The 26,038-nt window shown below is 42.0% G+C and overlaps 1 protein-coding gene across 4 annotated transcripts in view; it reads left to right on the forward strand.

Moving 5' to 3' along the window:
• The window catches only part of CDC42EP4 (CDC42 effector protein 4), a 32,794-nt gene that overhangs the window by 1,716 nt on the left and 5,040 nt on the right, over positions 1–26,038 (forward strand). The window contains exon 2 of one of the 4 annotated variants that reach the window (XM_069076507.1): positions 16,419–16,513. The exons of 2 other annotated variants lie outside the window; for them this stretch is intronic. The gene's annotated coding sequence lies outside the window, so the exon portion shown is untranslated. Of the gene's footprint in view, positions 1–9,552; positions 10,562–16,418; positions 16,514–26,038 lie in introns of those variants that run through there. One more of the 4 variants, XM_069076509.1, reaches the window with a different exon arrangement.

Genomic DNA, 26,038 nt, shown 5'->3' on the forward strand with positions numbered 1-26,038 from the left:
TGTGTGTGTGTGTGTGTGTGTGTGTGTGTGTGTGTGTGTGTGTGTGTTTCAGTCAATGAGCCTGAGTGTGTGAATTTCAATCACTGAGCATGAGTATTTATATTTCTGTCTCTGGACCTACAGTGTGTGAGTATTTTGGTCACTCAGCCCCTGCCTTAGTGTATGTGTGTATTTCGGTCATTGAGCCTGCTTCCCTGTACGTGTTTCAGTCAATGAGCCAGCTTGAGTGTATGTATATATTGGGTGGGTGGATGCTGGCTGATTCAAACCAGGTTTATGGCATTTGCCTTGAATGGGTCACATGGGACCTGCTTTTTAAAAGTTTTCTTTTTTCCCTAAGTGAGTGCTTCATTCTTCTCTCCATTCTGCTTCCTCACCCCCACCTCCATGTTCTCTACTTATTATCCAGGTAGCAGTAGACATTTTGGTTGGGGAGAAGGGGGCAATTTGTATGTCTAGAACCCCTTGGAGTCTTTCTACCCCCTCTGGAAAAGGGAATTCAGATGTTGGGGTGCTAGGGAGAAATACACTGTTTCCCATCTGTCTACAACTAATGGGGTCTGGAGAGATTTTTCCAATTAGGAGTCTGGGAAGTGAACAATGAGGGGCCCAGTTAGGGGGAGTTAGGGTTATAGAGTCTGGGTTTCTTATAACTTCCCTTCCCCCACCTCCATCACCAGTTCTCTGAAACTTCATCTGGGTGGAATGGAGAAAGGTACTCTCCCTGTTTTCTGACTGAGGACACCAGAAGAAAGAACTGACACTGGAGAGAACAAAGGGGACAGGATACAAAGAAGGGACTGAACAATACTCTCCAAGAAATCCTGGGTTTTCTTATTTCCTTGTCTGTAGATTTGCAGGCTATGGTTGATTTTCCAAGCTTCCCTCATGACCTGCCTTGCTTGTCTGAACTGTTTCATGTGACTGTAGCATTACCAGATTATGTTTTTGTGCTTTAGCTTTTTTTTTATCTTATTCCCTGAACTTGAGCCTTGTCTCTCCACCCTTGCCTGAAGACTAGCTGCTCCTTCATGCAGGAGATTGGGGTGCTCTGTAGTTGAGTTTAGGGAGATATCAGAGTAGATTTCCCAGGCTCTATCTTACCCAGGTGATAACGGGCAAAAATCTTCCCTGGAGCTTTCAGGGATAGGGAACTTAACTTTCTGGGTTAAAGGACTAGCAACAAAGGGGAGGCTGCATTGTGGTATTTTGTTATAAGTCTCAAATCTTTTTGTTAAGCATTCCCTTAGCATCTGATTTGGCTGGGAGGTCCCTCTAACTACTAATCTGATCATCCAGGTTCCTTGAGCTTAACTTGGAGCTCTGCTTTAGAGAAATCACTTATCTTTTGTTCTTCCTTTTTTTTTCCTCCCCACCTTTTCCCTAATAAAAATTCCCAAGGATGTTTTGCTTACTCCTTAGAAATAAGATCCTTTTACTATACCCACACTGCATGTTACTGTTATGGATAACAGTCTTTACACCAATCTGGCTAGTTCATACACAAACCAAGCCAAATCCCCAGTGATATTTTCAACTCAGCATCCTAATCTTATAAAATGAAGCTAACCTCTTTGGAAAAGTAATTTTGTTCAACAATAGACATACAAATTAAAACACCTCTAAAATACTCCACCTTACACCCATCAGACTGGTAGAGATTACAAAAAGAGAAAATGGTAATTGTTGGATGGATTGTGGGAAGGACAGGTATACTTAACACAATGTTAATGGTTTCACGAATGTTCTAACCATTCTGGAAAGCAATTGGAAACTATACTCAGTCTCTAAACTGTGTATACCTTTTGACCCATTGATAGCACCATTAGGATATATTTCAAAGAGATGAAAGACAGAGAAAGAATCCTTATGTACAAATACATGATGAGCTACTGTAAAGGAAAATTGCTATGAAAGATTTTAGAACTATGATCAGTGTAATGACTACCCCCAGAAAGCTGTGATAAATTATGCTTCTCACCTCTTAAGAGAGTGGTGATGGAACTTCGGGGCAGAATGGAGCATTTTTTTTCCAGACATGGCCAGTATATGGATTTGGATTTTAACAGAAAGATGAGAATGTTTATAAATCATGAAAAAGTAAACAAGAGAGCAAGAAGTTCAGAAGGGGATTCAGACAGAGAACTGTTGGAACTATCATGTTGAATTGGAGATATTAAAAAAAAAGCTATCCATTGTTGGAGAAGGGATACATATAACCTTTGTATTCAAATGACCCACCCCCACCCCCCTGTGCCTCGAACTTTGCTTAATACACAGTAGGTGCTCATTTGATTATCACAGAGGTTGGGGATCTCTCGGTATATTTTCAAGTTCTTGATCTGAGTCTCTTGGGAACTAATAAGGGGCACAAGGATTAAGTACAAAATATATAAATACAAGAATGTGGTGGGGTCTTTTTGAGGGGGGAAGCTTAGGAAGGGTCAGAAAGGGTCTCATGTACAAGGTGATGTCAAGCTGAATTTTGTAGGAAATTGGGGATTCTAAGAGGCATAGAGGTGAGGAAGGGAGTGCATTCCAGGCATGAAGGGAAAGCCTGTACCAAGGCAGAGACAGGATAGGGTGTCATGTGTGAGAAACAGCAAAAAGGCCAGTTTGACTAGATAATGGGTATAAAGGGGAATAATGAATAGAGAATAAAACTGGAAAGGTTGGTTGAATCCTGGTGTTGAAGGGCCTTCAGTGCCAAACAGAGGAGTTTATATTTGACCTTAGACCTGTGCTTGTAGGAAGATCACTTTTGCAATGGTGTAGAGGATAGATTGGAGAATAGAAAAACTGGAAGAAGGAAGAATCTTTAGCAGTCTCTTGGAATAGTCCAGGTTACCAGTGATAAGGGCCAGAACTAGAGTTGTGACCAAGTGAGTGGAAAGAAGGGGATGAACGGGAGAGATATTGTGAAGGTAGAATTGACAAGACTTGGCAACAGGTAGGATGTGTTGGATGAAGAAGGGAGAGTTAGGAGTCAAGAATGACATAGGTTTCTAATTGGGGTGGCTTGAGAGTTGTACAGCAGAAATAGCAAAATTTTAAGGAGGGATATGTATGGGGGTGTTTTGTCCATGTTGAGTTTGAGATGTCTATTTGGAATGTCTAATAGGCAGTTGGTGATTTAGGACTGAAGTTTAGGAGGGAGACCGGGGCTGATCTTGGGAAGTTTTCTCCATTATCACCCATAGGAGTTAATAAGGTCATCTAGAGATAGTATTGAGAATAGAGAAGCATAAAGTTTATATAGTGTAAAGAAAGGAGAAGGCCCAGGAAAGAGCCCTTGGGTAAACCTACTATGGGGTGGGGATGAGGGTTACAGTTATAGACAGTTTCCAGGTGGGAGGTGGAAAGATGAAAAACTGCTCAGTCAATAAGCATTTGCTATGTGCTAGACACTGTGCAAAAGAGAAAAGCAAAGAGAAAAAGCAAAATACTATCCTTGCTATCAAGAAGCTCATAGTCTAATGGGGTATGCAGGGATGACAACACGAAAACATGTACGTACAAACAATACAGACAGGATAGATTGGAAATAATCAAGTGAAGGCACTAGTATTAGGGGGGAATCAGGAAAAGTTAGTAGAAGATTATAAGCTGGAAGGCAGAAATGAGGCAGGACAGCTTTTAGAGCATGGGGAACATCGAATGACTGTGCCAGGAGTTCAGAGATGGAATGTCTCATTCAAAATAAAGAAAGGAGGCAAGAAGGTTAAGTAGCCTAGAAATGTGGGAGGAAACCTTGTTGTGAAGGGTGTGAATGCCAGAGGATTTTATATTTGATTCTGGAGGTGATAAGGAGCCATTGCAGCTTATTGAAGAGGGAGAGCAAGTATAGAAAGAGAAGAGGAGGAGAAAAGTCCAGGAGGGAGCCTTGCAAGTGTACTTAAAATTGAGGGTTACAGTTACAGATACTTTCCTGGTGAAAGGTGGGATGAAAAGTACAAAGTCTGGTTCTGCAAAGTTCAGGTGAATCAAATCCACAAACCCAGCAAATAATTATTAAATATGTGCTTTGCTCAAGGCCTTGACTGGATTTGCTTTAGAATTGTTTTGCTTTGCTTTGCATATGTAGGATTTAGGATTTAGACCACAAGGGCACATATATCTAGTTTCCCTCCTTCCTGTTTCTGATAAGGAAAATGAGGCCCAGAGAGAAGCAAAAAGACCCAGCCAGAGCTACAGAGCTGGTATGTCGAGGGGCCAGCATTCAAACCCGAGTCCTTTGACTCCAAAACCATTTCTGGAAAAGGGAAAGTCTGTGCTGTCGGTGTGGTTTGGGGGTGGGAGATCGGTGTAGGTGGTGTGGGCAGATGGTGGCCTTCTTTGGTGGAGAAATGGCCTTGATTTTTTCCCTCTTCCACTTCGGGAAGGACTTGGTGAAACTTTCTTCAGGTGTGGGTGGGGGAACCTCTGTCACACAAGGAATGAAGCCTGGAGAGATGCCAGAGATAAAGCTTGGGGTGGGGAAAGGGCAGGAAGTTGAGCAATCTAGACCTGGAGGCTCAGAAAGTTGACCTCCTACACTTTGATTCCTTGACCTGTGGACTGGAGGCTTCTCCTCAGGGCCCCAAGGAAAGCCAGAGGACTTAACTTATCAGGAAGGCTTTCCTGAGATCACTGAATCCAGGACACTGGAGCTGGGAACTCCCAGTTCACTCAGCTAGAGTGGAATGCTAGGAAGGCTTTGGATGGATGGTTCCACATAGGTTCTGTTAGTTTTCATCAGTTTTCATCTCCTTATAATTAAGAAGTCCATTCTTTAAGCCCAATAAGCATTCATTGACTTCTGGAAGTACAGTATAAGGAAGAATAAATTACCTCATATTTAGGCTGTATAGATCTGGTATGAACATAATGCATGTAGTCCACCTCCACTCCCCATTGAAATGTGAGCCCCTTGAGGTCAGAAGCTGTTTTTTTTTTTTCCCTTTCTTTGCATCCCTAGGGCTTATCACTGTGCCTGCCACGTAGTGGGCCCTTAAGAAATACTTGTTGGAGGTGACCACGGAAGAGCTGAGTTCATTTGATACTTCCTAGCCATGTGACCCTAGATTAGGGATGGGGAATCTGTGGCCATGTGGCCTCGAGGCCATCTCACAGGGTTGTGAGGGTCATACAAAATAACCTATGTAAAGTGCTTTGTAGACTCTTAAAGTGCTATATAAATGCTATCTATTTTTACTGCTGTCATCATCATCAAATAATATTATTTGTTCTCTGGTGCTGTCATCCTACTCTATTGGCAGCTGGTATCTGAAACATTTCTTCTGAGGAACAAGAGTGCTGGTAATTTGTACCTTTCCTCCTTTTTTTTTTAAATCTTCTAAGACGAGGAAAGATCATTTTTTCAGAAGTATGCTTGGCCTCCTAGTTCTTAGATATGAAGGAGAGGGACCAGATCACATCATAGATTCAGAACTGAAAGGAAACTCAAGAGGTCATCAAGTTCAGCTCCTTGATTTTACAAATGGGGAAATTGAGATTCTGAGAAGTGATACAACTTGTCCCAAGGTCACACAGGATTAAGTACAGGGCCAGAATTCAAACTCAAGTCTGTGTTATGATTATGTATGTACTATGCTCTTACCAAACCGTAAGGCTCCCCATTTCCCTTTTAGGAAGTTCTAATTGTTTGGAAACTTTTCCCCCCATATCAAGCCTACCTTTGATTCTTTGCAATCAAGGCAACTTGTTCCTAATTCTATTCTATGAGATCTAGCCCTTCTTCCTCACTATGACAACTTGACGGTTGCTATCATAGATTCCCTGAGCCTTTACTTGTCTGAACTAACCCAACCCTATTCCTTCAAGCCATCCTTGTATGTCATGGTTTCTAGTACCCCCTATTCCTGGCCATTTACCTCTGCCACTTCTTCTTAATGCCCTTTCTAAAAATGCCTCTTTAGTTGAAATCCTGTTTCAAATACCTACTAGCAGGGGCAGCTAGGTGGCATAGCGAATAGAGCACTGGCCCTGAAGTCAGGAGGACCTGAGTTCAAATCCAGCTTCAGACACTTAACACTTATTAGCTGTGTGACCTTAGGCAAGCACTTAACCCCAGTTGCCCTGCTTTCCCCCCTCCAAAAAGGTGGAAAAAAAAACAACCCAAAAAAACAAACCAGCTGTGTGACCTAACACTTTGCATACTATCTGGTATATAATCTATGCTTAATAAATGCTTATTAACTGACCCACCCTGGGCATATCACATAATATTTTTCAGCCTCAGTTTCTTCATCTGGAATATGATGATAATAAAGAAACCTCCCTCCCAGGGTTTTTTTGTTTTGTTTTATTTTTTGAGGATCAAATGAAATATTATTTGAGAAGTGATCTGTCAACTTTAAAGTGATATGTAAATGCTAGTTTTGTCATTATACTTTAGATGCATAAAATAAATTGCATAGGATCACAAAGGGGGAAAAATGTCTCTCAAAACTGAACATAATATTTCCCAGATCTTTCTAAAGAATGGTACAGAAGAACCATCACTTTCCTGAGTCCGGACTCTTTATATTCATTTAGTTAATGAGAGAGTATTTGATTTAAAAAAATGTCACACTATTGACTCATATTGAGTGTATAGTCCAAAAAAACTCTAGATCTCTTTTTTTTTTTTTTTACCATGAACTCTTTTTTCACCTTCTCAATCCCTTTTCTTGAGCAGTTGTTATTTTTTTTTAATTCAAGTATGGGACTTAAAATTTAATAGGAATAGATGTAATTTCATTTATTCAGCTCATCATCCTAGTGGGTCGTTTTCTTTTTTTCTTTCTTTTTTTTTTTTGGATAACGATCCTATGATCTAATCAGTTTGCTGCTCCAAGCTTTGTGTCATGCCTAAATATGATTGGCTTGCTTTCAAGTCATTCATGAAAATATTGACTAGGACAAGGCCAAGGACAGAGATTCCTTCTAATACAAGGGTTTCTTAATCTTTTTTACATGTCATAGATCTCTTCTGCTGTCCAGTGAAATTTATGGCCCCCCTTTCAGAAGACTTTTATAAAGCACAAAATAGGAAACCAATTACTTTGAAATAGTTATCAGAGTATTTAAAAACAAGTTTACAGCTTGTAGATTGAGAACCTCTGCTGTAGATGGGTATCATTCCTTCATTCAGTCTTCTTGGTTATGATGTTCTAGGAAGACTAATTCATTTAATACCATCTGCAGGAATGACCTTGTCCTTCTGTCATTCCACTGGCATTTTTAAAAGCAAGTTATTAAGAGCTCAGCAGATCTATTTGGAAACATCTTCAGCTCCAGGACTTAACCTCCTCCCACCCTGGTCCTGAACAGGATGGACTGAGCCCCATGTTTGGTATCTATGCTATATGAGTCCTCCAGCCATCTACTTTCCCCCCTCCTGACCAGTGGACAATCTGTACTTGTCCTGTTCTGGGAGGGGGGTCAGCAGCTGGGTTACTTCTAAAGATTGAAGTCATGTGATCATGGACACAAACAAAGTTTAGTGGTTTATTCATCTATGATCTTAGTGATCAGGTCATGTCCTTTCCCTTTCATTCTGAATGTAAATCTTTCCCTGAGTATTTGACTTAGTACCCCCACCCCAGGGACACAGCTTCTTCAGCAGGGTGGTACTGTTCCAGTCTTCATGCCTCCTTGCCCTACTACAGGATTTTTCCACTATAATGGGCTCCTTCTCCTTGGGTATCTCTGTGACTTTAACCTCCTGCCACTCCGCTACCCCTACCTTGGGCCATAAGCCTTCATTTTAGTATAGAAAGTATTTCTTTCTCTTCTCTTTCTTCGTTCTAAACTCCTTATGTCCCATCCTTTTCCTAGTCTATTGCTACTGAAAGTGTTTGAGAGTCCCCTTGGATCTAAGACCAACACACCCAATTCTGCATTCATAGGATCTTAGAGTCAGAAATTATTTTAGCCAGTATGTAGTCCAACTTTTTTCTCCAAGAGAAATTTCCTTTATAATATCTTTGACAAGTGCTTAGCTGGTATCTCTTTGAATACTTCCAATGATGGGACTCTTCTACCTCTAGAGGCATCCCATTCTTTTGTAGATGTGAAAGGAAGTCTTTCTCTCCTACCCTTTGACCTGCTTTACAGAGAGGTGATAAGTGGTTCAGGAAATAAACTAGAATGAAGATTCTCAGCTATTTGGTGCCATTGTCGTCTGGGGTCTCCAAAAGGTGGGCTCCAGAAGAGCCTCCCTTATCTGAGAATCTGACCATGGCACCCCACCCCTCCCTTGAACCTTCGGTGGTGTCTTATTGCCTTGGAGATAGAATACAAACTCTCCAATGTTGGAATTTACTACGGTACTGGCGTGACTTTGCAGGCATATTTCATATCATTTCCCTTTGCACTAGGCAGCTCTCAGACTAAAACCTAGGACTATTTTGTTCTTGTTTGTCTATGGGCTATGCTCACGTGTATTCCCTTAAACCTTGCTATCTCTGCATTTGTTTGTTTAGGAGAGGCAATAGGGTTTAGTGACTTGCCCAGTGTTACACAGCTAGTAATCGTCTGAGGTCACATTTGAACTCAGATCCTCCTGACTATCCACTGAACCACCTAGTTCCATTCCACTTCTGCCTTAGCCCAGCCTCTCCCCTCATCCTGGAATGCACTGCATCCTCACTTCTACCTCTTAGAATACCTTGAAGCTTCAGATTAAATGTCACTGCCAACAGGAAGCCTAATTGTTTTTTTTTAATGCATTTTGCCTCCTCAAATTATTTATATTTTTATCTTTTCAGGAGAATATAAATTCTATGGGGTCAGAGACTCATTTATATTGTCTTTGTATTCCTAGAATGTAATACAGTGCTTTGTACATGGTAGGGCTTTAAAAAAATGCTCATTGGATTGGAGAATTATCTCTGAGATGTCCTATCTCTACTTGGGAGGCTTCAGTGACTCAGAGGGTACCCAAGAGAATAGTTTTGGGGGCCTCTGATATTTCTAAGCTCATACTCTTCCTCACATTATCTTTGGCTTGTATCCCCCTATACCACATTGGATGATGCCAGTTTGGGCAGTGGACATGCACCCTGAAATAAATTGGACCATTTGTACTTTCTTGAAGTGAGGCAAGAGCCTCCACTGAGATGCTTTTCTAGTCCTGGGGGAGCCATGACTGGAATCCTCATGACTCTGGGCTTCCAAAAGTCATGTCAGTAGAACAAAAACTGCAGCACCAAGGATTTTAATCTTCTTTGTATCATGATCCCTTCTGGTAGTCTGATGAAGCCCACAGGTGCCTTGTCATTCAGTCAATAAACATTTATTTAGTGCCTGCTGTATGCCAGGTACTGTGCTAAGCCCCAGAGATACAAAGAATGGCAAAATACTTCCCTGCCCTCAAGATGCTTGCAATCTCTGTACATACAAGATCTAGCCAGGATAAGCTACAGATAACTAACATTGCAGAATGTTTTAAAATGCATAAATAAAATAGGATTATAAAGATAGATACACTTAGGAAAATTTTTTTTTAAAAACATGTCTGTGGATCCTCTTCTTCCCTTCCTCCCCCCCCCCCCCCCCCATCAGGCTAAGACTCCCTGCTGAAATACTACCAAGTTGGAAAGAACTCAGGTACAGGCCTAGCAAGAGCCCAAATGTCATCTGAGACAACTATAGCTAAATTCAGAGTGGTTCATCATTAGATCATGAGTTATTTTTGGCTATAGCAACTCATAGAGGGGTTATGATCTGGGTCAGTGAAGGTAGTACCCACCTCCTTAAAATCATTGCTTCTTGAAAGTATTGAAGAAAACATAGTAATGATTGAAGGTTGTAGTCTCCTGAGGTTGGAGGAGCTAATCTAGCATCTTCCCATGAGAAGATGATCTACAAATGATCTTTCCCCCCTGGAACTGTCTGATCCAATCCAAGCTCCCTTCCATCCTCATCCCCCAGTCTCCTTAAGTGAGACTATGAGAGCTTAGGACCAGAGTAGGGACCTTGAGAGCCATGGAACAGGTTGGCCCTTTGAAATACAGAGCTGGGGCACACTACCATATGCTTATTGAGGACCAGCCAGATCTGGAATGGGATATTCTGGTGTCTGCAGGGAGACCTTGAATATCTGTGAGATTGAGCAAGCTAGCCATGAGCCCTGGTCTTAAGGGAAATGGTATGTTTGGCCCAAAATAAAGCTGGTGGATCTGATTTCAGCTATGTATTTTCCCTGAGTTGCTGGGTAGTTGGGGGAGGGAGGGATGATTGGAGCAGGAAGATAGTTCCCAGATCATTCTCAAGTTGGGGTGAGCCAGGCCTAGTGCTGAATCCCTTGTCTCCTTCTCCTTTCCCTCTCTCTGTGTAAGCAAAAGCCTGACCCATTGTGTCATCTGGGAGATCCAAGTGGGTGGAGAGAACTTCAGGAAGAGACCTATAAACAAACAAAGTTGCCAGATGTCATTGAATCACTGGTGATCATCATTCTGATTCCTAAACAGTTTCCTGTCACTCCCATGCTACTTCACTGTACTCACTCTTTCTTCCCCTTCCTGGACTAGTGAATGCCCTCCAACGCCAGAAATCTAACTTACTCCCCCAGCAGGTGGGTCCATTCAAAATTCTGGTTTTTACTTTATTTTATTTTAACTTCAACTGCTTCTCTTTCCCAAATTGAGAGTTCCAGGGGCTAAGAAATCTCTAATCATGGAGTAAGATGGGAATAGTGGTGTCAAAGGAAAGAGATGAACAGGGAAGCTATCACTGGCTTTGAGAGGACTATTTTTTTTTTTTTTTGCTTTTTTGGAGGGGGGAAGGAAGGGCAATTGGGGTTAAGTGATTTGCCCAAGGTCACACTGGAGGACGGGAGATTCTTAACAGCAGTGGCCATTTGAGAGGGCTGTGGGGATGCCCTCAGTGGCTGGCCCTGCAGGATAACCCATTCTTTCCCCAGAGATGAAGTAGAACAACAGTGGCCTGGGCCCCAGGTTCATCCAGGAGCCCTAGGGAAGGGATTTTTTCAGCCTGCTGTAGGGAGGGGTTGGTGCCAGGATGATTTGAACTGGAGAAGTTGTTTAAAGTCACTCCTGTAATGACAAGGGGGAAAAACCCCAAAACTTTGGAGTCATAGGGCGTTTTCCCCAGCTCAGCTGAACTCCACTGACTTTTCTTTAAAAAAAAAAAATTCCAGAGAAGCAAAAAGAAAGCAGAAGTGGTAGAGAAGTTGTAGCATTGTCCTTCCCTCCTCTCCAGCTCTCTCCTGCTGTCCTGTCCAGAGCTGAACCTTCAACTGCTTGCTTTTCCTCAGTAGGGGTGTCTCTAGAATGGGTGAGGGGCTACTTGCTTCTGTTAAAAGTATGTGCTCCCCTGTTTTTCTGCCTGGAAGGAGACACCCACTTTGCTTCCAACTGATGACTTGGAGGCATTGGATGTTTCTATGGGAACCTGGCTCTTCCAGCTGTAGCCGAAGGGGGTTAGAGACTCCGGCCAGGCCAGCTGGGAGGGAAGGGCTGCTGCTTTGGGAAGGCTGATCTAGCACTTTCCCGTGAGAAGATCCTAGAACTGGAAAAGCCTTTGGAATTGTTGAATCTAGTCCCAGTTTTTTCGCTCTCTCTGCTCCCTTAGATCTCCTTAACTAGAACTTAGAGCAGTTTGAAAGGTTTGCCTATCCTGATCTTCAAGATTGCACAGTGGGGGCAAGAAGTGATTCCTGTAAGGGATAAGATAAAGAGAAAGGAGGGAAAGAAGAAAAGGAAGAAAATAAGCACTTATTAAGCTCCTACTGTGTCTGAGCACTTCACAAATATTATCTCATTTGATCATCAAAACAGCCTTAGGAGGTGGTGTTATTGTGATCCCCATTTTACAGTTGAGAAAACTGAGGCACAGAGGTTAAGTAAACTGGCTCTGGGTGATACAGCTAATAAGGGAGGCTGGATTTTCTGGTCTGAGAAGCTTTGCTATCAAAGGAAGAAGTAGGACAGTCAGCGGCAGCTAGAAAGTGATCCTATTCTGTCCTCGAGCCGCAGGTGGGTCAATGGAATGACAGGTAGTATGGTAGAAAAGATCACTGGACTGGCAATATAAAGGACCTGCGTTTGAATCCCAGCCCATGTACTTACTTTGTAACCACAGGCAAGTCAGTTAACTGTTGTTGTTCAAGTCATTTTAGCTTTGTCTGAATCTTTGTGATACTCATTTGGAGTTTTCTTGGCAGACACTGGAGTGGTTTGCTATTTCTTTCTCCAGTTCATTTTACAGATGAGGAAACTGAGGCAAACAGGGTTAAGTGACTTGCCCAGGGTCACACAGCAAGGAAGTGTCAGGCCATATTTGCACTCAGGAAGATGAGTCTTCCTGACTTCAAGCCTGGCACTCTAAATTCCACAATCAACTTCAGTTTTCTTCTCTCTCAATTGTTTGGTAGTAACATTTGGTATTTCCTCACACAGTTGTGAGGAAAATCCTTTGTAAATCTTAAAGCAAGAGTTCTTAACCTGGACTCCATGAACTTTAAAAAAAATTGATGACTGTATTTCAGTACAATTGGTTTTCTTTGTAATTCTATATATCTTATTTATGTATTTAAAAACCTTCTGGGGCAGCTAGCTAGGTGGTGCAGTGAATAGAGCACCAGCCCTGAAGTCAGGAGGACCTGAATTCAAATCCGTCCTCAGACACTTGACACCTACTAACTGTGTGACCCTGGGCAAGTCACTTAATCCCAATTGCCTTGCCTTTCCACTCCTCCCTCCCCTCCCCCCCCAAAAAGAAAAGCTTTCTGAGAAGAAATCCGTAGGCTTTTATCAGACTGAGAAAGGGGTCTGGGACACAACAGGTGAGACAGCGGAGGCCCAGAGAGGATGTTATTTGTCCCAGTTGTTGCTGTTTCTATCTCAGCTTTAGGGAAACAACTGCCTTCTCCCACACAGGAACTGCAGGGGAGCAGAGTGTCCTCAGTCGGTCCTTCTCAGAGTGAGCAATGGAATCCTGGAACAGTCACCCTAAGGAAAAGACTACGTGATTCAGCAGTGGATTGTAGGCAGCCTCTTCTGTAGGATCATTACTGCTTAAACTCTTTTCTTGATAACTAGGATTTACAGCTTTGATGCTCTCCTGGATTTTATAGAAGAAGGATACTGGATGCCTAAGCATCTAGCAGGTTGAAGACAGGATTCCTGCAAGAGGTGGGAGGTCGAACTTTCTGACTTCGGAGGTCCCTTCCAACTCTTAGATTCTTTTTAAGATACAGGAAACAAGCAGATCTCCTTTGGGGTGGTTGGTATATTTAGTTTCTCTTGTTTGGCCTGGTAGGTAGAATCAGGATGCAGCTGTTGGTCCTGGCTATTTTTTTTTTTTTTTGGTGGGAGACACCTAAGCTCCCTTCTTTTCTGGACAGGAAAGTTGTAGATCACAAAATCTTAGAACTACATCTTACAAAGCTAGTCCAACCACCTCCGACTTATTTTTTTAAATTAAATGTTATATTGAACATTGATACAACCACCAAAGTTTATTTAGTGACCACTTACAGTTACTTGATTTCAATTAATAAAATGTCATAACTTTTTTTTCCTATCTCTTATTACCCACAATGCACCTTTCTATCATCTCATCCTACCTGTAGAAGTGCTCCCTTATAATAAATGTGTATAGTCAGGCAAACACACACACCAACAACACATTGGTCACAATGTCTGAGAATGCATGTCTAGTCTTGTACCTCTCTTCTGCCGGGGGTAGAAGGTATGTTTCATCCTCAGTCTTTTGAAGTTATGCTTGGTCCCTACTGTGGTTAGAGTTCTGAGGTCTTTTGGAGTTGTTTTCCTTGGAATTAATGTTGTCATTTCATAAACTGTTCTCCAGGTTCAACATTATTCAAATTCTTCACTTTACAGATGAGGAAACTGAGGTTCAGAGAGATTACATTACATCCCAGGTTACATTGCTAGTTAGGAGCACAGCTGGGACCAGAACCCAGCCCTCCTGGACTCTTTTTACCATGCTATAAGTCGCCATCATCCTGGCTATAATTTTAGAGAGGTGAGGTGAAAATTTTCCTGACTCTCCTCCCACTGCTATGGCTTGTAGTGACATTTTATTTTGGGAGGTAATTGGGGTTAAGTGATTTGCCCAGGGTCACACAGTTAGTGTCTAAGGCAGGATTTGAATTCAGGTCCTTCTGATTCCATTGCACCACCTAGCTTCACCAATGACATTTTATTTTAAAGAACAATTTTCTCCAGGAAATGAAAGGTTCTGTGAAACATGGAAAGAGACTAGATTTGTAGTTAGAGGCCATTGGTTTCAAACTCTGTCTGAAATTTATAACTTCTGTGACCTTGGGTAAGTCTTAACTCTTTGGGTCTCGGTTTTCTTATCTGAAAAATGAGGGGTTGGATTAGATGATCTCGGAGGTCCCTTCCTACACTGTATCCTATGAATAAAATGAACATGCATGTATCTGTCATGTGAGGTTTTCTTGCTTTGGGGTGAAGAGGAGAAAAAAAAATAAAGAAGTCATTCCCTGATGCTCTGGGCATCAGAGAGATACTGACAAATCATTATTAAGCACCTGTGGGTGCCCAGCGCTGCTAGGATTGCTGAGTTTCTGGGGTTCTATTGAATTGCTTCTCAAGTTAAAAGTCTTTTTTCCTAAAGCCCTTAGTTTCCATGCAAAGACTACTAAGTTCCAATACTTGACTATTGTTGATGAGTATCTCAGAAAACTCCCATTTGTCAGAATCATTCTGTCTGTGGAATGGGCTGCTGTGTCATTTTTAGCACCAAGATTGCTTGTACTGGTGCCAAATGCTATGGTTAGTAGGAATGCCCTTCCTCAGAGCTATGATTCTGGTTACTGGGACCATCCTAGTAATCCTGAAGAAGGCACCTCCCCAGCAGCCTTCCCTTTCCCCCCACTAGCACACTCTAGGATGGAGATTCTTGTCCTGCTCAGTGCCCTCAAGAATAGATTTAACTGGGGGCAGCCAGGTGGCTCATCGAGTAAGAGCACCGGCTCCAGTGTCGGGATGACCTGGGATTGAATCCAGGCTCTGACACTTAGCCACACCCAGAAATAACTGGCCGTGTAACCTTGAGCAAGTTACTTAACCCCAATTGCTCATAAAAAAAAAAAAAAGAATAGATTTAACCAATAACTCAGTATCACTGTTTGACTTTAGAGACTCTTTTATTTGACTGGGAAACCACCAAGCTTTTATTCTTTTCTTCCTTCCCATTGGAGATAGACTGGAGTAGTAAATGATTGAGTAAAGCATTCCTTTTTCTCCAGGAGATCACAACCCTAGGTTCTCAGACAGGGAAATGTAGTGACACCCTTGTTTTTGAATAGGAAACATGGAAATGCCACAGGATTTGGGAGATCCTTTTCAGATCTCTTGGGCACAGTGGATAGAAGACTGAGCCTCTGTCTTCCTGAGTTTATATCTGCCAGCACTTACTAGTTGTATGACCCTGGGCAAGTCACTTAACCCTATTTGCCTCAGTTTCCTCATCTGTAAAATGAACTAGAGTAGGAAATGGCAAACCACTCCGGTATCTTTGCCAAGAAAACCCGAAATGGGGTCACAGAGAATTGGACACAACTGAAACAACAACACAAACTCACAGCTCTACTAAGGGATGTGACCGAGCAGATTGTTTGCCTTTTCTGGGCTTCAGGACAAGATAATATTATTAATGATACCAGAAAATTTAAGTTGGAAGGGACCTCAGAGGCCATCTAGTTTGACCCATATCCAACAAGTTATTGTCCAGTATTTACTTGAAGATTCCCTGTGAAAGGGAAATTTACACCACCACTACCCCAAGACACCCACTTTTGAACTGCTCTGATTGTTAAAATGTTTTTCCCTCAATGTCAAGCCAAAATTTGCCTCTTTGCTTAGAGGTTTTTGAAATCTTTTCTCTCACAATAGCACGTGAGGTAGGTTAGTACAAATATTTTCATCCCCTTTTTTGTAGATGAGGGAATGGGCAATGCAACAGGACTGGGGAAGGCAAGGTTTGTCCCTAAGATTCCAGAAAATAAAGCCACGTGTGAAGGAGTTTTAGTGAATATGGACGGACTTTCGTCAAAGGCTGGGTACCTGTAAGGGCTCTTGGCATCTTTATCTTGAGGAATATTAGATAGGAGTTGACTTGGTACTCAAGGAAATACTGGTCTGAGATGTCTACCAAACATTCCCTTAACCCTGCCTTGAAAGAAAAGTTCGGTTCCCTGGGTGTCCAAAGCCAGATTAATGGAGAGTGATCTTCCCCAAAACTGAGTCACAGCAAAGGTACCTCAGAAAGCCATTGATCCCTTCTTGTAGGCCCTTTCAGGGCTGGCCCCTTTGAATTCTGCCCTGCCCACAGAATCTGGCAGCCTGGAGTCTGAGGGAGGGAGTGACCAGAATTTCCAAAGCAGCCTTGTGATAGGGACTTTATCTCTTCTTCAGCCCTGCCTCAACTCACTATCTCTGAGAGAAGCAAAGGCTACCATGTCAGCCATTGAGGTGGCTTCCCTGGATGTGGAATGGCTTAAAATAACATGGTAGGTGAATCTGTTTCCCCATTCCTGTGAATAGGCTTATTCTATCCCACTCTTTCCCTCTTTAAGAACCATCTCACTATTTGATTTGAGAGGTTCTTTTACTTAATCTAGAAGTCACCAAGCTTTTGTGCCCTTCTTTTCCCCATTGGAGTTAGATTGGAGTAGTGAATGGCTCTGACTAAAGCATCCCCTTTTCTCCAGGAGACCACAACCCTAGGTTCTCAGGCAGGGAAATGTATACCCTACCTCCCTACCTTCCCCAGGTTTCTCTAACTCTCTGCCTTCTATGCCCATCCCATGAAATTCTTGGGAGAGGACAGTATAGGAAGCAGAGGATCTCAGAATCAGATGTTTGCATCTTCAGATGTTTGACATCCAGGGTAATGGAGATTGTGCGCTTTGAGCTGATCTGAAAGACCAAAATGAGTCTCTCCTAGTGAGGGTATGGCGGAAGGGTGAGGATGGAAATAAGGAACAGGGGTCCATTATAAATCTGGGAGTTGGGGAGATAGACATGATGACCAGGGCAGAAAGTAACTCTTTGGTGTGTGCTTTCTGGAACTGGTTGATTTCTCTTTCCCCAGGGTATAGCATCGTTTTATGGTGTTAGAAATTCCAACAGTTGTACTGTGATCCTTAGGCAACTCTGAGAAGTAGTCTGAATTAAGTCTCTATTAAGACTACCTAGCTTCATCCTCTCCTTTTGTATTCTGTTTGGCTTTACATACTTGTGCTTGTATGCTGTTGTGAGCATATACTATATTCTGGCTACCCTTCGAGGGCTCCTCTACCTCCTAGACCCCCTCAAAGTACCCAGGGATGGGGATTTACAACTTTGTGTTAACTGACAGCTTAGAACCATAGAATATAAATGCTAGAATGTTAGTGCTGGAGAAACTTTAGAGAAACTTTAGGCTAGGGGTTCTTAATCTTTTTGTGTGTCCTGGTTAAACTTATGACCTCCTCAGAATGTTTGTTGCTCACATTCATAATTGAAGGAAATGCTAAATTTCAGTTAGAGGTTAATGAAAATTAAAATGCATTTTTTTTTTTTGCATCCAAGTCCACCAACTTCCTGCAATCCATCCATGGAACGCTTGGGTGGTCTGTGGACCCTAGGTTAGGAACTCCTGCTGTTCTAGAGGCCTTTATTTTATAGATGGGAAAACTGAAACCCAGGTAAAGAAAGTGACTCAAATGAGTCAACATAAGTAAAGCACTTGCAAACTTCAAAAGTGCCATGGAAATATTACCTATTATTGCTGTTGTTATTATAACACAAATGAAATGACCAAACAATAAATTACTGTTAACCAGGTCTATGTGAGTATTGGGGCAGCTAGGTGATAGAGTGGCCTGGAGTCAGGAAGACTTATCTTCCTGAGTTCAAATGTGGCCTCAGACACTTACTAGCTGTGTGACTGACTCTGGGTAAATCACTTAACCCCATTTGCCTCAGTTTCCTCATCAGTAAAATGAGCCGTAGAAGGAAATGGCAAACCATTCCAGTATCTTTGCCAAGAAAAGCCCAAATGGGATTATAAAGAGTTAGACACAACACAACCAAAAACAACTGAACAAGGATTAAATAAGAAAGAATTAAACTAGGACTCAAACCCAAGTCTACTGATTCCAAATCAAATGCATTTTTCACTATTCCATGAGGCTGTTACTGTCTTCCTGGAGGAGAGAGACTCAAAACAACATGACACAAGGGAGGAGGAGTATGGTATGGTGTGGGAGAGCACAGAACCGGAGTCACCAGGACCCAGGTTCTACTCTGAGTTCTCAACCCTAGCTGGTGGTGTGATTTTTGACAAGTCACTCCCACTCCCTGGACCTAATTTTTCCCATCTATTAATATGAAAGGTTGGGGGTGGGGGTTAAGGTGATCTTTAGAAGGTCCCTCCAGAAGCAACATTCTGGGATGTTATGTACAGGAGCCAGGGATATCCTGATTTGTACACAGGCTTAAACAAATAGCTCCTTTTATACTTGCCCCCAGCCCTCTAATGATAACTGCTGGGAAGAGGATGATCTGAGAAATCATAACAGCTCTAGACTGGATTTTTCTTTCCAAACACCTGGTTTCTCTTAGGTCAGGTCTAACCTTCCTCCTCCCTATAGAAGCTCTTTCATGTACCTTTCCGAAAGTGGGGGCTGAGAGCCACAAATAATTCATCAGTGAGTTCCAGGAGCCACTTTAATGGACCTTTGTTGGTACTGATATCGAGGGTGCAGCCATGACCATTGTATAAGTGTGGAGAAGGGAACCAGCCCTGCAGCTGGAAACTTTTAATTCATCCAGCCATTATCCGAGCCTTGGGTTTCCCAGCAAGTTTCAGGTTCAGGTGGAAGTTACTAGTGCCAGAGAGTAATGTATTTTGAATTGTTATGGGAGTGAAGAAAAGCTAAGTCTTCCAGGGCTCATCAAGTCACAGATTTAAAGTTAGAACTAGGCATCTCAGAAGCTATCTAGTTCAACCTCCTTATTTTACAGATGAAGAAACTGAGGCCCAGAGTGTGACTTGCCTTTGTATCAGAGCAGGATTTGAATCCATTCTTCTTACCTCCCAAGTCCAGCACTTTAACACTATAGCCTGAATAGAGGGATCCTTTCCATAGTCTTCTTCTCCCACTTGATGATTTCCTTTTGATCAGTCTTAGAGAGAACAGTATTCTCAAGACCATATAGGTTCCAAGTATGCTCTGGAAACCAGGCTCCTAGTCCTGGATGCATGGCAAAAGAGGCACCAGAAGGGACAGCTAGGTGGTGCATTAAATAGAGCACGGGCCCTGGGTCAGGAGGACCCGAGTTCAAATACGGCCTCAGACACTTGACCTGCTTACTAGCTGTGTGACCTTGGACAAGTCACTTAACCCCAGTTGCCTTGCCTTCCCTCCTCCAAAAAAAAAAAAGAGGCACCGGAATAACATGTGGGCCAAGCTATAGACACCTTGTCCGTCCTGAATCACCCAGGTAGGAGCTTGAATTGTAGGCACAGTAGCTGCTGCTGCTGCTGCTGCTCTGTCTTTCGTTCTGGAAGAACACCATGACATCAGGGAGGTGATGCCATGACATGCAAGTGAATTAGACTTAAGTGAGGGAGGACTGTCCAAAGTCACCAACCTCTCTTTCTCCTCCAGAGTTATCTGGGCCCAGTGGCCAGAAAGGAGGGATCAGGACGCCTGGAGATGGCCAAGGATGCAGTGGGGGACCTTGGCCTTTTCAAGCTAAGATCTTTAAACAGGTCTCACTTTTTCTAAGTAATTGCCAACCTCATCTCTCCTTGTTTGTCCCACCTTTCCCTTTTTCTCTTTGCCCCAATCAGCCCTGCTGTCTACTCCACTAAGATCTGAGTCCTTGGTCTATAAGGAGGTACAGACAGCTGCTAGGAGGGAGGAAGCTGCCAGACGGATTGTTGGCTTTAGTTATATACTAGAATAAGAGAGATCATTTACAGCAAGGTTTTAAAAAAATTAATATGTTTTTATTGACATATTTTTATAACACTGTAGTTTCCATTAGTATCCCTTCCTCCCCTGATGACAATCATCACATTTTTTAAAGACAAAAAAAGAATAAGAAAAAATGAGCATAAATCATTCATCACATCAAAAAAATCTGAAAATACACTCAATGTACAACCCTTATGGAACTCCTGCCCCAGCAAAGGGGTGGGGTGGTAGTGTCTTCTCATTTTTCTTCTCTGGAACCATGTTAGTTCCTTATTTTGCTACATACACTTTTGATTTCCTTGGGTGGTGATTCTTTCTGTTTACATCATTGTCATTGTATATATTTTTGGCTTGACTAGAGAAGAGTGTTCTTAACGTGGCATCCATGAACCTATTTTTTTTTAATATTCTGATAACTATATTTCATTATAACTGGTTTCCTTTGTAATCTTAGTTCTTTTATTTTAAGCACTTAAATAAGTCATTCTGAAAAGACTGCCAAAGAGGTCCATGATCCAGAAATGCCTAAGGATCCCTGGTTTATAAACTATAAAAGCAGAGTTGTGACTAACTTTTGTGATCGGTAAGAGAGAAATGAGGGAACTTTGGAGGTAGAAACAAGGAAGGGGCCAGACCAGGTAATTAGTGTAGTGGTAAGAATGCCAAGCTGGGCTCTGAGTCTCAGTACAGACTCCTTGGACAAGTCCCTCATCTCTTCTTAGGTTTTTCTTCTCTATTGAATGGGGATAATACCTTCCCTGCTGTTTCTCTGGGGTTTTGCAAACACTAAAAGTTATATTAAAAATAGCTGCTTCCCAATATTCTCTTGATAACCATCTACATTCAGACTTGGCGAACTAGGTCCTGTAAAGACCGAGCTGCTGAGAATTGCAGATTGGAAAGTTGTTGACTTGATGGAGCATGGGACCTGGCTTTCATTTCATTATAGCCAGAACAACTTCTCGCCCATTCTGGTACTAAGCTAATGCTTAATGTCCTTTGTTAACCCTGATTTACCAAGTCCTCCTGCTGTGTGTTTTGGACAAACCCACAAGGGGGGAAGGGGAGTACTTGCTTGGCGATTAGGCTGCTGTTCAGTTCCAGCATGGGGATTCTGACTAATGCCAATTGGGGGGTAGGAAGAGAAGAAGAGAAGGACCTTAAAGAGAGTAACTTTACCTCCTGACACCGTCCTCCTCTAACGAGACTAGAAACAGGGTGGGGTTAGTAGCAAGGGTTCTAATGACTCTCAATGCCATCATCCTCTCATGCATCAGAGGTCTGGAAGAGGTAAAGAGGGGAGATAGCTTTTAGAAGGCAGACACACCATGATCCTGCTAGTGGCACTTCTCATGGATGATCTAATTCTTCTTTTCTGGCTTCTTCCTCCCAGAAGCCTTCAGAACTAAATTCAAGGAGCAGCTAGATGGCGTAGTGAATAGAGCATTGGCCCTGGAGTCAGGAGGACCTGAGTTCAAATCTGGGCTCAGACAGTTAACACTTACTAGCTGTGTGACCTTGGGCAAGTCACTGAACCCCAACTGTCCTACCTTACAAATTCAAAGCAACCTTACCAAACCAGTGAGTTCTTGGGACAGTGTTTCTTTAAGTTTCTCGTTTCCTTATCAAGACTCATAACCCAGATATCTATCCCCAATGCCAGAATGTTGAAGTCCCTTGTTAAAAAAAAATCAGCCAGGGTATACTTGAAATCTGTAATTTTATAGCCTGAGCATCAAAAATAAACATTAACTCTTGAAAAGAAAAAGGGTGATTATCCCAGCATCCTGGGTAATCATCCCATAATACTGTTGAAGGCAAATACACATTAACATTACAAAGCAGCACAAAATACAATACCAACACTAAGCATCACTAGACTAGGTGCTTCTACATTACATAACACCTATATCCATAGTACATGAGCAGATCATCAACAGCGACAAAACAAATGGACTAGGTATAACATTACAATATAACTATTAAGCATGGGTGTAGCTATTAATATTAATATATAATAATAATAGCTAACATTTACATAGCACTTTAAGGTTCACAAAGTAGTTTGGTTTTTTGCTTTTTGGAGGGGGAGGAAGAGTATTCGGGGTTAAGTGACTTGCCCTAGGTCACACGGCTAGTTTTGTGTTAAGTGTCTGAGGTTGCATTTGAACTCAGGTCCTCCTGACTCCAGGGCCAGTGCTCTATTCACTGCACCACCTAGCTGCCCCCACAAAGTGATTTTATACTGATTTCTTTGATTTCCACATTTCACATCCCTCCACAATGCTGGCCCCCTTCAATTCCATTGGTGAGTTTCTCCATGGCCTCTATTTTGTGATAGACGAGGCAGGTCAACCCTCATTTTCCTCCTGGCTCTGATTCTGGACATCTTTTTTTTTTCTCAAATGTTTTATTAACTTCTGATTTACATCATTAATTTCTCCAGATTTTGAGTTACAAATTTTCTCTCCATTTTCCCCCTACCCACCTCCCCAAAATAGCATTCCCACAGGATATCCTCTCCTCCAATCTGCTCTCTCCCATATCTTCCCCCATATCCCCTTCAACTTTTCCAGTATGACATGGTGGATCTCTATGCTCCAGTGCCTGTATATCTTATTTCCCAATTACATGTAAAGTAGTTTTAATAATAGTATATATATACAATTTTAAACATTTGATTTTAGGGCATGGTGGATCTCTATGCCCCAGTGCTTGTATATCTTATTTCCCGATTTAAAACATTCAATTTTAAAACTTTGAATTCCAGATTCATTCCCTTCCTCCCTTGTCACCCACCCTTACTGGGAAGATAAGCACTTCAGTATAGGTTGTACATGTGTAGCTAATGCAAAACATTAACATAGAAGATATATTGTAAAAGATTGACTATATTTCCCTCCCTCCTATCCCACCTCCCACTTGTTCTATTTCTACTTTGATACTGTCCCTTTTCAAAAGTGAGTGCTTCCAACTTCCCTCCCTCCCAGCCTGCCCTTCCTTCCATGATCCCCCCTCTCATCCCCTTCCCCCTTATTCTCCTGGAGGGTGAGATACCCTATTTAGTGTGTATGTCATTCCCTCTCTGAGCCAAATTCAATGAGAATAAGGTTGACCCATTCCCTTTTGCCTTCCTATTCTTCCCCCCCATTGTAAACATTTTCCCTTGCCTCTTCTATATGAGATAGTTTACCCCTTTCTGTCTCTCTCCATCTCCTCTTATTATATTTCCTCTCTCACCTCTTAATTTCAGCTTTTAAGTACCATCTCTTCCTATTAACTTGGTCCTGTGCCCTCTATCTATGTATGCCTGTAAACATATATACACACATTCACATATGTATTCATATGCCCATATACCCTCCGATATAGACATATTATATATATATATATATATATATATATATATATATTTCTATTCCCTTCAACTATTTTCATACTGAGAAAATTTTCATCAGTGACAATTATTGTTTTTCCATGTAGGAATGTTAATAGTTCAACTTTGACAAGTGGCTTATGATTTCTTTTCCCTGTTTACCTTCTCAAGCTTCTCTTGCTTCTTGTATCTGAATGTCAAATTTCCTATTCAACTCTGGTTTTTTCATTAAGAATGCTTGAAAGTCTTCTATTGCACTGAATGACCATATTTTCTCCTGAAACATGATACTCAGTTTTGCTGGGTAGGTGATTCTTGGTTTTAATCCCAGCTCCTCTGCCCTCTGTAATATCATATTCCAGGCCCTTCAATCCCTCAGTGTAGAAGCTGCCAGATCCTGTGTTATCCTGATTTTGTTTCCATAATATTCAAATTGTTTCTTCCTGGCTGCTCGTAATATTCTCTCCTTGATCTGGGAATTCCAGAACCTGGTTATAATATTCCTTGGAGTTTTCTTTTTGGGATCTTTTTTGGAAGGTGATCGGTGGATTCTCTCAACTTCTATTTTGCCTTCTGGTTCTAAAACATCAGGGCAATTTTCCTTGAGAATTTCTTGGAGGATGATTTCTAGGTTCTTTCTTTGATCATGGCTTTAAGGTAGTCCAATAATTTTTAAATTATTTCTCCTGGATCTATTTTCCAGATCAGTGGTTTTCCCCCTGAGATATTTCACATTGCCTTCTATTCTTTCATTTGTTTGGATCTGTTTAACAGCATCTTTATTCCTCATGAAGTCATTAGCTTCCCTTTCCTCCATTCTAAATCTGAGGGAATGATTCTCCTCATTGAGCTTTTGAGCTTCTTTTTCCATCTGGCAAATTTGACTTTTTAAGGCATTCCTCTCCTTATTGCCTTTTTGAGCCTCTTTTGCCAACTGAGTTAGTCTGTTTTTTAAGGTATTATTTTCCTCAGTCAGGCTGTTGACTCTCCATTTCATAATTTTCTTGCATCGTTCTCATTTTTCTTCCCAATTTTTCCTCCACTTCTCTTATCTGCTTCTTAAGGTCCTCTATGGCCTGTAACCAGCTCGTATTTTCCTTTGAAGCTTTTGGTGCAGGAGTTCTGACTTCACTGTCTTCCTCCTGTTCTATGCTCTGCTCCTTTTTGTCCCCAAAAGAGGAATCTAATATTGGATTCTTCTGTATGCTTTGTTTCCTTTGCCTGGTCATGTCACCCCTCAGTCACTTTTGACCCCTGGGTTTTTTGCCACAGTAGAACTCTGTCACCAAACAGGGGAGCTTTAGTCCCAAATGCTGGGGTTTTCTCAGCTGCCGGATGTATTAGTTGGGTGCCGTCTCTGAAGCCTCCGCACACTCTGGTAAGCTGGTCACACACCCTAGGACCTCCACCCTAGACTGCAATCCCAAGCTGGCACAGAGTCTCAGAGAAGCCAACGCACTCCCAAGTACTGGTCTTAAAGTCCACACTGTACTGACCTCTGACTTTGTCATTTGCATCTATATGTTGGTAAATCTGGAAACGGCCACAGCTGCTGGTGATCTGGAATCCCTCCAGCTGGCAGGTGGTCAGGCCCGCCCTGGGGCTAAAACCTACAGCTCACGGGCAAAGAGGTCTTCCTTCTACTCTGCCATCTTGACCTGGACTTCTCTTCTTTGACACCATGTCCCATATGGTGGGCACCTTGTCCCCAACCTCATTCATCTCTTTTGTGTATTGTGTTCCCCCATTAGATTGTAAGCTGCCTGAGGACAGGAACTATCTTTCTTTTTTCTCCTATTTATATCCCCAGGACTCTCAGCAGAGTTGGTGGTACATAATAGGTACTTTAAAAATGGTTGTTACCCTAAAATTCACAAATAAATAGGTAAAAAGTTCATAGCTGACAGATGGGTCACTACTGCCTAACAAGCACATAAGCAGATTTACATAAAAACAAAAGACATTAAATAAGAATAATTCAGATGTATAGTAATTAACGTATATCAGCAAATACACGCGGTTACATGCAGGATACCTTTACATGGGCAATCTCTAGTACTGTTGCCTGGCTTATATGTATGACTGCATCTTCTGGCTCACTTGTAACATCATAATTTAGGTCAGGGGTCATGTGAATCTAACTCTTTTGTGACCTACTGGCTTCTCTGCCCTTCCTCCCTGAACTGATTGAGGGTATGGGTCAGTCATCATCAGCATAGCTATAGGACTGCCTCCTTTAACCTGATGTTCTTAAAGGGTTAGGTTGGCTATTGATATTCCCATGTTCTGTTGGTTTTCTGTATCTAAGGAGTCTCCATAGCAATCTATAGTTCTAGGTGAGAAACAAGTTCCCTCTGGGCTCCGTATCCTCCTGTCTGAATTGGGATCACCTTCAATTGAAGGGAAAAGAGTTGGGTATTAGTACCCAAGTTTCCTTCACTAGAAATGTCATTTTAAGAGTGAGTATCTGGTTCAGGTAATCTTTTTAAATGGTGGGTGGTCTCTTCTGCTCAAAGAAGCCTTCTAAGGTAAGTATCTATTACCCCTGTACCTAACCATCAGAAAGTTCACCTAAATTTCCTATGGAAACTAGTAATTGTGATTGACTAAAGGCATTTATTTATATATATATATATATATATAAATATATATATATGGGAATATCAATAGCCAACCTAACCCTTTAAGAA

The sequence above is a fragment of the Petaurus breviceps genome, unplaced genomic scaffold (genome assembly GCF_028583685.1).
Source record: "Petaurus breviceps papuanus isolate PSGF00001 unplaced genomic scaffold, PetGlider_PUasm1.0 90925, whole genome shotgun sequence".
NCBI classification, from domain to species: Eukaryota; Metazoa; Chordata; class Mammalia; order Diprotodontia; family Petauridae; genus Petaurus; species Petaurus breviceps.